The 14,310-nt window shown below is 29.0% G+C and overlaps 1 long non-coding RNA gene and 1 pseudogene across 3 annotated transcripts; one reads left to right on the plus strand and one right to left on the minus strand.

Annotated features, from left to right (window-relative positions):
- Window positions 1-45: 45 nt before the first annotated feature.
- Window positions 46-3,339, minus strand: LOC123921876. 3 transcript variants are annotated; one of them, XR_006814192.1, is made up of 6 exons: window positions 3,267-3,339; window positions 3,001-3,084; window positions 1,701-1,767; window positions 1,440-1,582; window positions 533-619; window positions 46-380 (listed from the first exon to the last, which is right to left on the minus strand). It is a non-coding gene; the product is annotated as an uncharacterized LOC123921876 (long non-coding RNA). The 3 variants fall into 3 exon arrangements; XR_006814193.1 differs by having other exon boundaries at window positions 3,001-3,094; window positions 3,267-3,324; XR_006814191.1 differs by lacking the exon at window positions 3,267-3,339 and having other exon boundaries at window positions 3,001-3,205.
- A 1,707-nt stretch (window positions 3,340-5,046) lies between these two features.
- On the plus strand, window positions 5,047-13,231 carry LOC123921875 (annotated as a pseudogene).
- Window positions 13,232-14,310: the final 1,079 nt, after the last annotated feature.

Genomic DNA, 14,310 nt, shown 5'->3' on the forward strand with positions numbered 1-14,310 from the left:
TGTGTTAAGAGTCTCACATTCAATGAGATAGGGCTTGAATATAAGTTTATAAATAGGGGCAACATTTCATATTGTTATACTACTATTCAATTATCATAAGTTGGCATGACATTACTCTTCCTTATAGAGGTAATTACTACTAAGTTCTAATAAAAAACTAGTTCTGATAATTTATACTTAAATTCATTTACATATTAAATAATTTAAGGAGAGTGAAAAATGAAAATAAAGCAATATGCTATATGTAAGATCAACAATACCAAAAACAAAACAAGTGTATTATTAAAGCATGTCTAACCTCTTCTAATAATACTCTGTTTTTCAATCACTAGATCCCCTTGGGTGCTGCTGATTTTTTTCCTGGATAATTCCTTTTTAACCTGCATCATAAAAAAAAAATACAAAGAGCTCCTAAAATTAAATAACAGTTGCAATTACTACTCAAAGAAATAATTGTTGCAGTGAATTAAATGTGAACTGAATGCTTCAGTTTCAGGTTTTAACATCAAACAATTTTTAAACTATGACTCACCAAATCCAAGCCAGGGTGCCTTCAAATCTTTACATTGAGCAAGAGTTAGAGCATGTATATTTCCTTGAAATTTCCTACAGTGAGCATCTGAGACATGTATTTAGGTCAAATGGTCATTATTATATGATAGAAAGAGCACAATCATATGCATTGAGGTGATACGGCATGAGCCATCCCGAACGTATACAGAATAGTTGTTCATAATGATTTATGAAATTCAAAAGAAAAGGTGACAATGTTCACCAACTAAGTATGAAGAGAATCACTTCACATGAAATGACCAAATAACATTTACTTTAGTTTGAGAAACAAATCGAGTTTATCATATAAAGATTCTCTGCTTCAGAAACAAAGAGAGTTCAACAAACAGACTTATTAAATCAAGCAGGTCACCTTGCTCTAAAATAGCAAGTCTGAATTTGATTGATTATCATTCATCAGCATCTCTAGATTCAATTTGTTTACGAACATAAACATAGCAGACAAGCGGTAGTTGGCTCTTATTGTTTTAGTTTTAAATTTTAGAGTAAAACGCAACACACTTTTACCATTATCAAGTGATCCTGTCTAGATTTGATATGCTTCCTAATCGGAGCATATCTGCGATTTTTCACTTGTCTTGTTCATATATAAATGAGACAAAGAAAATCAGTGTCACAGAAGATAGATAAAATAGATCTTTAAACCTAATTCTAAAGGCATGGTCACTAATCTCTATATCATGTAAACTATGTTTCAAACTCTCTTCAAGCATGCCCATTGTCCCAGACATAGATGGATTTTGTGATAAACATCGTATACCTTAATACAACTAGAAGAAACAGCATGTAACATTAACATAACATATTTTCTCTTTAAGAACCATAAAAATGGAAGTGAAGAAAAAATCTAATTATTTCTTTCGTACCTAGCATGAACCATAAAAATGGCTACAAGTTTGATTCGTCATGATTTCTTCTCATTAACTCTGCCACTTTTCTCCATAACTGGCTCATCATTTCAGCTGCCATTTCCTTCCATCGCCTATTTTCTTCTCATTATATACCATATCTACAAAAAGAATAAAACAACTTCAAAATCATTCTGCTATTCAACTATAAAACTAAAAAGTGTGACACAATTTCAAAGTAAATTTAACTAAAGAAATAATGGCTGTGAAGCGACATACAGCTCCAGCCAATGGTGTAGCACTAGATTTTGTGTCATTTGTCTTCCTTGAATAAACCTTTATCGACCTTTAGAATAAAGAGTTGCAGTTAGCACCAACTAGTAGGCACAGTTTCAAACAAATAAGACAATAGAGTTGCTTTCAAATTTATTATTACTATAATCAATCCTTCACCAATTACATGCTACAGTTAGATAGGGAACAAACACCAGCTTGTGTCTTTCTTATAGACAAAACAAAAAGAATATTATACAATTCCTATCCATCTGATACAATCAACTGATTAATAACCACAATAAGTTAACAATTAGTATGACCTAAACTTATTTTTCTGAAATAAGTAAACAATGCAGAGTCTAAATTAACAAGGTTTGGGATATGCATTGATTACAATGAACTTTTCTCACCGGTGGTGAAACATTGTTCTATAAGCGTACTTATGGTTATTATGAATCAACATAATATTGAGTTGTGAATCAACCTTCATGGAACAACCAAGTGCATTGGCAAAGTTTGAAGTGGATTTTGCGATATTTGAATGGATCATTTAGAGGTGGTTTGAAGTACACTATTACGCTTTGGTGGATATGTGGATGTGGACTATGCCAAAAATGTGGACACTAGAAAATCCCTAACGGATTTTGTATTTACACTTTTTCGGAAAGGAAAATCAACAATTTGTTATTGTCTTGTCTACTACTCAAGAGAAATATATTGCTCTAGTTTTTTTTTGTTTTTTTTTTTAACTAAAATATATTGCTCTAGTTGAAGAGGTCAAAGAAGCCATATGGTTGACAGGAATGATTGGGGAACTAGGAATTACTCAATAATGTGTTAAGATATATTGTCAAAGCCAAAATGCAATCCATTTGAATAATCATAAGTGTATCAAGAAAGGACAAAACACATTGACATAAGCACTTGTGAAACAGTTTGAGAGAACTTATGAAATCAGCTTATGACATATTCATAAGTTGTTTTAAGCTTATTTTATATAAACTCAGCAATATAGCTTATGACAACAGCTTATAGTTTATACGAATAGCTTATACACAAGCGCTCATCAAGATAAGCACTCAAGCTATAAGCTGTAAATTAAGTTGTTTATAGCCTATATCTTAAAACACATTGTTTTTCACAATAATGCTTCAATTCAACCCTTAACTAGTTTAGCATTGGATTTCATTTATAACTATGTGTCGTTAGAAATTGAAAGGTTCCAGAAAATTCACTGAAACAAACTCAAAACCAGAAGAGAGATTAAAATCACAAAAAGAGAATGAATGAATGATTAGCGAACCTGAACCTAAGCATGGAGAAATCGAATCCATAGAAGTAGGTTTGATTGAAATTGGATCTGAACATAAAATTGAATGAACGGAACCTGCATAAAACTAACAAATCAGAGACAAACAAAGATGCTTTCAGGTTGAAGAAGAGAAGTGAGAAATTAATTTACAAAAGAAGAGAAAGATGAAAAAAAAAAAAAACTGTATAAATCTGGATGAGCGAAGATCAACAATAAAAAAAATAAAAATAAAAAAACAGTACAGTACAGTACGTAACTGGAAGTAAGCACAGAAGCCATTGTTGACGGTGATTTGTTCAACTTACAAATGATTTGGGTGTTTTCACTTTCACTACACCGGTACAAATATAGTAACTATATAATAAAATTCTTTTTTTAATTAGTATCCGTTAGGGATTGGTAATCTTCATCAAATAATATGTGGAGCACATGAGGTGAATTCTCTTTTCAACCGAATTTGACCAATGTTTAAGAGGACCAAAACCCTCTGTATTTAGACCAATTCTATTGTTGAAACAAATGATTAAACATATTTAAATTATTCAAATGATAATAAAACATTAAAATTTAAAAGTAATTTGCACAAAAAGATGAGCTTCTAATTAGGTTTATCATAGACTATAAATTTTAAGAATATTACATTTTTGTTGCTTCTCGATAAAAACCAAAGAAAAAAAAAAGCATTTTTTTTGTATTTAGCATACCCCGTATGTATCCCCTCTTGTACGCGCGTACCCTGTATGGAAAAAAAAATATGGTACTGTTTTCGGTGTGTATCGTATGGACTACGCGTACTAGTACCTAGTACTCTCTCTCATATCATTTTTGTTATGCAACTTTCTACTAAAAGCCAAACTAAAAATAGTTAAAAAGTAGAGACCATGAAGGCGTAGTGTTGGATGGACAGGGTGCTGGTTGTGTGACAAGGAGAAGAACAAAGGTCTCGCGAGAGAGAAAAGAGAGGGTATGATCGCGTTATGAGAGAGATAGAGGTAGCAAAGACAGGGGAATGAAGGATGTGTTGGGGCTTAAGAGGTTGTCGATGGCGGTTTACAAGGAGAGAGAAATTACAGTAATGGGAGATGAGGGAGAAATTTTCCGGTGATGAAAAAAATTGAAGGAAAGATTGTTTGGTTGGTGTGTGAAGAGTGTAACGGAAAGATTTTGGATTTTGTGATTTTGTTACCTTTTTGTGGGGTCATGCTACGAGGCAATAGTTAAGGAAACAAAAAAAAAAAGGATAATTTTGCATTAAAAAGTGCATTTTCAAATTTATTTTTTTGAGTCAATTTTAAATTTATAATTGTTTATGTAATGATACATCCAAACACTTCAATTTATGTAAGTATTTTTTAGTGTACATATCCAAATATAGATTTTATTGAGTATAAGAGTTTATGATGTAAAATCTTGTGTTATAAGTTCTAATTCGATAGCTATTGTATAAACTGTTTATCCAAATGGGGCTCGAGAAATAAATTTTTAGGCTTAATTAGTATTTTAGTCTCTTAAAATCTATTTGCTTTTACATAGCTCCCTTAATTTTTAGGCTTCTTTGGTTTCCCTTAAAGATATATTTGTTTGTCACATTGGTCCCTGTTAATGTTTTGCAAAAAACATTAAATTTGGTTTCATATTGGTCCCTTATCTAGTTTAATAGGTTTCACATGAGTCCATTATATAGTTTAATATGTTTCATATTGGTCTCTTATCTAGTTTAATATGAAATCAAAGTTAATATTTTATGAACAATATTAACAGAAGGGACCAATGTGACAATCATAGCTATCTTTAACGGACCAAAAAGAAACGTTTAATAATTAAGGGACCAATATGAAACAAAAAAATTCGACCAAAATATTAATTAAGCCAAATTTTTAATCATTCAAAAATGATGGAAATATTGTGTGATTGATAAGGCCGAACCCCCACCTCTTAGCAGCCCATATTTATGAATGTCAATCTAATAGCAACCACTTATAAATTATAGGTGAATAATTTGCCAAGTGAAGCATATATATATATATAAGCTTCCAAATGCTGCAATCTAATAAAAAATTCATAATCATATATAATATGGCTTCTAAACCGGGTATCCTTACAAACTCTCCTTGGAAACCTCTTGGAAGCTTTAAGGTTATTTTAATTTAATATCATTTACATGCAACTTCTCTCTCCCTCTTTTTATCTCTAAAAATGATATTGTATTTTCATATTCTATTTTCTTGCTTTACCTTCAACCTTTTCCTCAACTAAATTTTCTAGTAAAAAAAACCAAAAAATAAAGAATAAATTTTACCTGCAGTATCGTAGGTGTTATAGTTGTTGTTTTTCACTATAAATGTCAATAATGAATGGGATACAATCAAATATTGAAAATAATATGGCACCAAATCATCAACAACATGGAACACAAGTATAAATACTTAAATCTCTTAATATTTAGTCTTGAATTCTATATTTAACTAGTGTATTTTTTTTAATTAATAAAAAGAAAAATATGCACCAGTTAAATCCCTCCATCTAAGACGTCTCGTGAACTTAACTTAGCTGGCAGAGACATTAGCATTATATAAACTAAATTATAAGTATATTTATTTCATATCAATAGTTTTGTTAAAATATTTTTTTAATCATTTCTTTAACTAACCTATTATTTTCTGTCTTTGTCTTCTATATGTACTTTAAATTACAAACATGAAGTACGTGATTTTGAGCCCATGGATTGCTCATAGCTTATACACTTTCATATGGGTTGAACAAGATCCAACATACTTTCTCATACTCCCTTTCATGTTTGTGAGAATGCTACACAATCAAATTTGGATTTCTATCTCACGCTACCAAACTGCAAAAGGCAAAAACAGAATTATTGACAAAGGCCTTGAATTCGAACAAGTCGACAGAGAAAGCAACTGGTTCATAAAAATTTGTCCTTGTTACCATCTTTGGTCTTGTTATAAGAAAATATTCATTTTTTAAATTCATTGCAGATTTAATGTATCTAGACTATAATTTTGTTCAAATACATTAATTTTATAATGAATTTAAAAAGTAATATTTTTTATAATAATGACTGAAGGTAATAATTAAATAAATTGATGCTATATATATAATTAATTGGGATTTTACTCATCTAAGTGATCGAGCAATTGTTAAAGTGTAAAAATAAAAAATCAAGAATTGATATTTTTACAATGTATAAATTTTACAGATATGCATATAATATCAATTATTGATTTATTTATCATTGACAAATATTACTCACCTAACTCTATAAAATGAGTTGTTCACGAATACAAAAAAAAAAAAAAAAAAAAAAAAAAAAAGAGTTGTTCACTTAAGATGAGTCCAATCCAATTAAGTGATAAAATTTTAATATTAATTTATTTTAAAGATTTAATTTAATAATTAAGACTTTGAATGTGTCACATTTGCAGGGATGATAATGTATTGCTCACTGCAATATATATATTATGGGTGCGTTTGATTCGTAAAATAGCAAGGACTGGACAGAACAGTACAGGACAAAACAAGATAATACAGGACAGGACAAACCTGTACCGGAAAGATATAGGACGATAATATTTTTATATTCGAAAATAAAATGAGTATTTTCGTATTTTTTATAGTTGTACTGTGGACAAAAAGTTGTCCCGTGGTTTGGTGAGGGACAAAAAATCTTGTTTTTGTTCTGTCTCTTGTTACCTAATTTGTCCAATCCCATAACCAATTTCAAATCAAACAGAGTACAACAAAAGTTGTCCTGTCCAGTCCTCTGTTTTTTAGCAATGGTGGAGAACAGATGGTGTGATTCTTACAACTATTTTGCATGCTGGACCAGTGGAGTTCTTATACTATTGGCTACATAGAGCACTTCATCATCATTATCTATATTCTCGATATCATTCTCATCATCATTATTCTTCAATTGTCACTGAGCCTATCACTGGTACTACCATATAAATTTTTAAAAAAAAATATTTTGTCTGACTTATATACTTACAAAACTAGTTTGTAAGGTAAATGTATCTCTATTTGTCAGGCATTATATTTTATTAATATATGTGAGACTTAATTTTTTTTTTTCAATACGTACCCCCCTCCTCACATTGAATACAGTTCTCTATGCGTGTGAATATATATATATATATATATATATATATATATATATATATATATATATATATATATATATATATATTTACTAGAACTTTGACCCATGCGGTGCATGGGTCTAATTAGGTGTAATATGTAACAATAAAAAATAAAATACAAAAATTTTAAGAGCATTTTCAATAAGAGTAGTATAAGAAATTTCATGGACTAATTATTCTATATTTGTTTATGTGCTTATTTTATATTTTATATATTTTTTAAATAATTTTTGAACCCCATCGTTTTGTTTACTTATTAAAAAAAAATTGCTGATAACTAAAGGTTAAAAAAAAATTAAAGACGTAATCAAGAACATAAACTTAAGTAGACATCCATAAATAAATAAAAATTGTGATTAATTCCGCCGTTCAAATTTATTGAAAACAGGGTTAACATATTCGGATTCCTAAATTCTTTCATAATTAAAGCACATGTTTTAGCGGTTGAAAGGTTTTATTGTAGGTAAGAGATGCAAGTTCGATGACAAATCTGTATATTTTTAATATAAAGCTGCAATAAAAAGAAAGAGAAAATGAGGGGAAAAAAATTTGGTTTAGGGTTAGCTTATGTTAGCAAGCTTATAATATAAGAGATTATCGGATTTTAATTGTTTAAATTGTGCAATGAAAATTGATGGTGCTTAATTGTCGTATGAAATCTTTCCTATGAAAGTTGATGGAGCTTAACACTTTGTGGACATAATTTAAATCACAATTGGTCTGTTAGTGCATATTATATCAATTGATCATCGGTTAATATTAAATCTGCAATATTAAAAACAAAATAATGAATGTGATTAGTGACATGACTATGGTTGTGTTTGGTTGTATTGCAAAAAAAAATTGATTTAGTAGAATTGAGTTTGATAATAACTTTCCAAATTACACGTGATAATAACTTTTCAAATCTCACGTGATAATTATTCTCTAAATTTATGATCCGGTAGAAAAAAAATCATTGATCAGGAAAGACATAAAAATATTTCGTGATGAATAATATAGTCAACAATAATTTTGATATGATATACTTTTAAAATTGATGGTGCTTATCAATTATTGCACATAATTTTAATCACAATTGGTATACTTGCCATAATGGTTGGAAATATTGCCTTGCATTGAATGGTTGCGGGTTCGAATCCTAGTCAAGACAAAATTGTATTATTTTTTAATAAAAATTGCAAGATAAAATGGAGGGAAAACAGGGAAAACAAATTAGGGTTTAGAGTTTGCTTGTGTATACAAGCTTATAATATAAAAGATAACGTGAAAGAGGTCTCTTTTTATAAATTATTGTTAAATTTTATCTTTAATGTTCTTGCTAGTCTTTTTTCAATAGTTATGAAAAAAAATTCATAATTTTTTCATGCTAGATTTGTGTCTAGAATAGGGATGGCAAAATGGGCAAGGTCCGTCGGGCCGGGCCGTTTAATCCGTTATATTTGGCAGGTCTAGCCGAGGTTTTCGGTTAACTTAGGTATATTAAGTTGGCCTCCGCCTAACTTGCTAAAAAATGGGGGGCGCGACGTGTAGTGAGTTGGCGCGTGGCCTTTTTATTTTTGTTCATTTTTTCCAGGACTTGAGATGAAACTATGGATCAAATCGTTATACTTTACGGATGAGTTCAATCCAACTTTTTTTTTTCCTCTTTACAATTTAAATAAAAAAAAGGTTAAACTAAACTTTACTTGTACTTATGCTTTAGGGAGGTGTATTAAATTGAGATTTCAAAAGATTTTAAAAGATTTTTTTATTATAAAATATAAATAAATCTTGTGGTATTCACTTAAGACCATTAAGATTTTTTTTAGGGCAACAAAATCAGTGGATATTCAATTGAAATTTCATATGACTTTAAAAATGTCTCTAGGTACTCAAAAGTATACTGATTTTGATGGATTCTTTTGTGGAATAGATTTTAAGAAACATTTTTGTTGAAAATATAAATACTTTTGTCATCAAACAATTCAACTCAAGTCCTCAAGACTTTTCTTTTCTTTTAAAGACATTTTTCTGCCAACAAGATTGAAGTTCATGTTCTTTATTTTACAATTTCCTATATTTTTCAATCGTCTTATTGAATGACTGTCATCTACAATTCCAGTTTAAAATAGTTCATCATATACATTCATACGCGAAAAGAAAAAAAAAAGCAAATTATATATGCTTCATTGCAATCTATGCCACTTGAAAAACTATATATGCTTCATTTCAATCTAACAACTTAAAATTGTTATTGTTGTTGATGATGACAGCTGTGACTCACCCATTTGCTGAGACGTTGGCATATTTTACGCTTTTTCTTATCCCATTGTCGACAGCATTGGCCCTAAGAAAATCTTCCGTGGCTGCATTTTTTGGTTATATCTTTTACATTGATTTTATGAACAACATGGGCCATTGCAATTTTGAGTTCTTTCCTAAGAAACTCCTCTCCTACTTTCCCCAATTGAAGTATCTCTCCTACACACCATCGTAAGTTTCCTCAAATCTGTAATCATAATACTTATTTTGTAAAAATATATAATTAATTATTAATAATAGTAGTGGTAGTGATAGTAATACTTTTTATTTTTTTTTATTTTTTAGCATTGGTTTCTCTTATATTTTTTTTAAAGTAATCTAGTGGCTAAAAAATCCATATTAAAAGTGAATAAGTAGAATGTTCGGGTTTCGAACCTCGATTTTTACACATATAGTCCAATTTCCTATCAATTGAGTTAAACTCACGAGACGCTCTTATATTTCTATTAACAGAGCAAGTTCCTTTATAATAATAACTAATTAATTATTTTTTCACGTTACTTCGCCATGACCCGACTTATGTTTAACATAACTGGGTCCATGCATGTTTGTTGTTTGACAATACATGAACCCACTCCTCTTAAAGATGATTTGACTCATCCCGATAAACTTCAGCTAAAATCACTAAAAATGCAGAGTAAAATATGCATTTCATCTTTTTCGATTTTTTCTTAAAGCAGATGGTGAGCCACATGCACCATCCTAGATATTATAAACAGAAGCAAAAACAAAAAAAGAAGAGGCACATGAACCAAAATATTTTCAAGGATAAAAAGTGAAGTAAAAACTAGAAAATAAAAGTCAAACCTAAAAAAAGTTAAAAAAAAGAGTATACACTAATGTAAATGCACCATCCTAAATTTTTTTTATGGACGATCTATATGATATAAATTTTCAATCTAATAGTAAATTTTGTAAAATTCGTATTCGGTAGATCACTTGTCCACGGTAGATCAATACCATCCTAAATTTTTAGATTAAAAAAATCATTTTTATTGTAACTATTTATACTAAAGTTAAGATTTAAATTTTTGAGAGATTTAATGAATACTTTACAAAATAGAATTTTCACATTTGATATCTTAACATGTATTTCTTTCAGCCACAATTATAAGTAAAATTACATTTTTCAGAAAATAACTAATTATAATATGTTAGATGTTTTTTTTTATAACAAGCAATTATAATGTATTAGATAATTTAATTGTGATGTACTAGATAATTAAATCATACACTATCACACTAAATAAATTCAAAATAATTATCGTATACACTAAATAAATTATACACGGGACAAAATATGTTACTGATTCAAATATAGGAAAAAAATTAATTATGATGTACTAGATAAATCATACACTCACTATAGATAAAATATGTGATCACATACGGGACAAATTATAACTCATAAAAAAAACAAATTATACACCCTACAAAATACACTATCACAAACAAAACAAATTATAACTAATAAAAATTTCTAAATAATATATCATATATGCCAAATCAATTATAGCGGGATAAAATATGTTACTAATTAAAATAAAGGAAAATATTATGATGTACTAGATAAATAATACACTCACTAGATAAAATATGTGATCACGGGACAATTATTTTAAAATAACTATCATATATACTACATAAATCATAGGCATTTCGGTTAGTCTAGCACTGAATATACCAAAAACTTATGCTATGATTTAACTTTTAGAAAAAAGTGATTTAAATTTTATAATATATGCAACACAATTAATACATATTATTTGTGATTTTTCAATTTTAATAAGAACATATTATTTATTAGAAAAATCTTAATGTTTAACATTTTTTTATTAAAGCATAATTTTTTTGTAATATTTTCTTATTAAAGTTCATTAGTACTATTTCATTCAATGTTTGAAATTTGAATATTTTACAGGTTTCACTCGTTGCATCACACAAAATTTAGGACCAATTACTCACTCTTCATGCCTATATATGACTATATTTATGGGACTGTGGATGCATCTACAGATGCTACATATGAAGCTTGTTTGAATAGACAAGAGGAATCACCAGATGCAGTGCATTTAACTCATTTAACAACATTTGATTCCATCTTTCAACTACGCTTAGGTTTTGCTTCCTTAGCCTCCAACCCACAAACATCTAAATGTTACCTAAATTTAACGTGGCCTTTTACAATGTTCTCTATGCTTATGACTTGGTTTAGTGGACAAGCCTTTGTTTTAGAAAATAACTCCTTCAAAGACCTCAAGGTACAATGTTGGCTTTTACCAAGATTTAATACACAAGTATGAATTTTTTTCTCACATCAATTTGGAACTTGAGATTTTTCATGCATTTTCTATACCTACAAGGATAGCATTACATGTTTTATTTCTTACTTTGTAGTATTTCTCAAAAAGGCATAACATAACAGTGAAAAAAATGATTGAAGAGACCATAATGAAGGCCGACTTAAGCGGTGTAAAGGTGATAAGTCTAGGACTTTTAAATCAGGTAAATTTATTCGCCCCTTTCTATTTTTGAGTAAAAAAATTATTTTTCTTATTTTTTTCTCATGGATGAAATTGAAAATGAACTCATGAGCTCCGGCAACCTATCACTTATCCTTATCAGCGCTGCTATATACAATGAAAGGTTATTTTGCAAATTCCGCAAATTGGATGAGACAATTGTTTTTTTATATGTTTACTTATCCTTTATGCAATTTATTATTAATGCTATTGCTATCTTAATATATAATCTTTCATATTGCGCGCAGAGACAAGAGCTTAGTGCACATTGTGCACTTTATATTCAAAAGCATCCAAATATGAACATTAAAGTTGTAGATGGTAGTAGCTTAGTTGTTGCTACTGTTCTGAACAGCATTGCCAAAGGAACCAATGAAGTGCTTCTTCGAGGAAAGTTTAATAAGATTGCTTTGGCCATTGTTAATGCTTTATGCAGTAAAAATGTGCAGGTATGTGAGCATGTTTTTGTAACAACATTCTCAAATGGACTAACCTGATAGATTGTCTTTGATGTTATCTTATAAAATAGTTCTAGAAACTACTGAAAATTCATGCCAGCCCACCCTAACATTTTAGTCTATCTCCAGTACCATTAGATATGTTTAAACACCTCAATTCGATCACATCTAATAATAATATATAGACTTCAAATATTCATAGGTATCGGTCAATTTTGATTTATTTTTTTAAATAGCAAAATCGTAGCTGACATCTACGACTTTACTTTAGAAAACATGGTAAGTCATCAGTTGCATGTACGACTTACAATGTAATTTTTTAAAGAGTACTTCGAGACATGTTTAGTATTTTCCAATTTTAATATATATATATATATATATATATATATATATATATATATATATATATATATATATATATATATCACTTGTTGGGGAGTATAGCGAAACATAAACAATAAGCTAGATCTAGACATCACATAACCATCTCATAATACAACCTGAATAACAAAAAGTTTAAGATCTTTAATTAAAAATTCATGTTATGTTTTAGATACATTTTCAACATTCCGTTTGACCCAAAATGTTTTTCATAACTTATTTGTTGAAATTTAATTTTTATTCTAATATATTGCAAACAGGTGACTGTATTATACAGGGATGAGTTGAAAGAACTTGAACAAAGGGTGACCATGTCCAGTCCATGCCTGGATCTATCATCAATCAATACTCCTAAGGTTAATTTATTGTTTTAAAGCATTCATTAGAATTTTAAGTTAACTAATTTCAATAACTTTTTATCTACATTTGACAATTTGAATGAACAAAATTCAAAGCAAGTTGTATATATGAAATGCTTTCTTTTTTGGTCAAGTAGCTTAGTTGCTAGAAATTTCACCTTAAAGGCGGATAAGTGGAGTGTCCGGAATTCGAACTCCGACTACTGCATGACTACTGCATTTATAACGCTATGCAGGGACGGAACCAGAAAAAATCACTGAGGGTGGCGAAAATATAACACATTATTAACGTCAATAATAATCAACTTTTACTATAAATAATTAGGTTTAATTGCATATTTGGTCCCTTGCATTTATTTTAGATTTCAATTTGATCTATTAGTTAAAAAAGTTTCAAGTCATTTTAGTCAAATTTCTGTTTAAACCATCTGCGTGGCTAACATTTTTCCATACACGGACAACTTATGAGGATACCACGTAAAAGTTATAGATGGAATTAACTTAAAATTTAATTGAAAGTTAGACGAAATTAACTCAAATTTTAATGAGAAGTTAGTCGAAATAGTTTTAAGACTAAATTAACTAACTAAAAATGGATTTGATGATAAAAAAAAAACTAATAAAAGAGATATTTTCAAGGGTGCGATGAATAACTCAACTTGTTGAACTAGTTGAGTTAAAAGTTAAAAGTTAAAAGAGTTGAAGGTCCGGAGTTCAAGTCGTGACACGTTATAAAAAATGCTTAATTGCATATTTTGTCCCCTTATGTTTAGTTTATGTTTCAATTTGGTTTCTTAAGTTTAAAAAGTTTTAAATTGGTCCTTTTAGTCAAATTTTTGTTTAAATCATCTACATGGCTTATAGATTTGCATGTGCAGACAACTTTGGGAGGTACTACGTGAAAGTTTAAGAAGAAATTAACTCAAAATCTAACAAAAAGTTCTAAAAAAAATTAACTCAAAATTTAATTAAAAGGATGAACTTATGTTGACTTCAATAACATAAGGGACAAATTTGAAACTTTTTAAATATAAGGAACCAAATTGAAACCTAAAATAAACATAAGCGACTAAATAGCCTAAAAAAATAATCAAATGTTTTTGCAATTATAATACATTTA

Source organism: Trifolium pratense, linkage group LG4, assembly GCF_020283565.1.
Source record: "Trifolium pratense cultivar HEN17-A07 linkage group LG4, ARS_RC_1.1, whole genome shotgun sequence".
Classification (NCBI taxonomy): domain Eukaryota; kingdom Viridiplantae; phylum Streptophyta; class Magnoliopsida; order Fabales; family Fabaceae; genus Trifolium; species Trifolium pratense.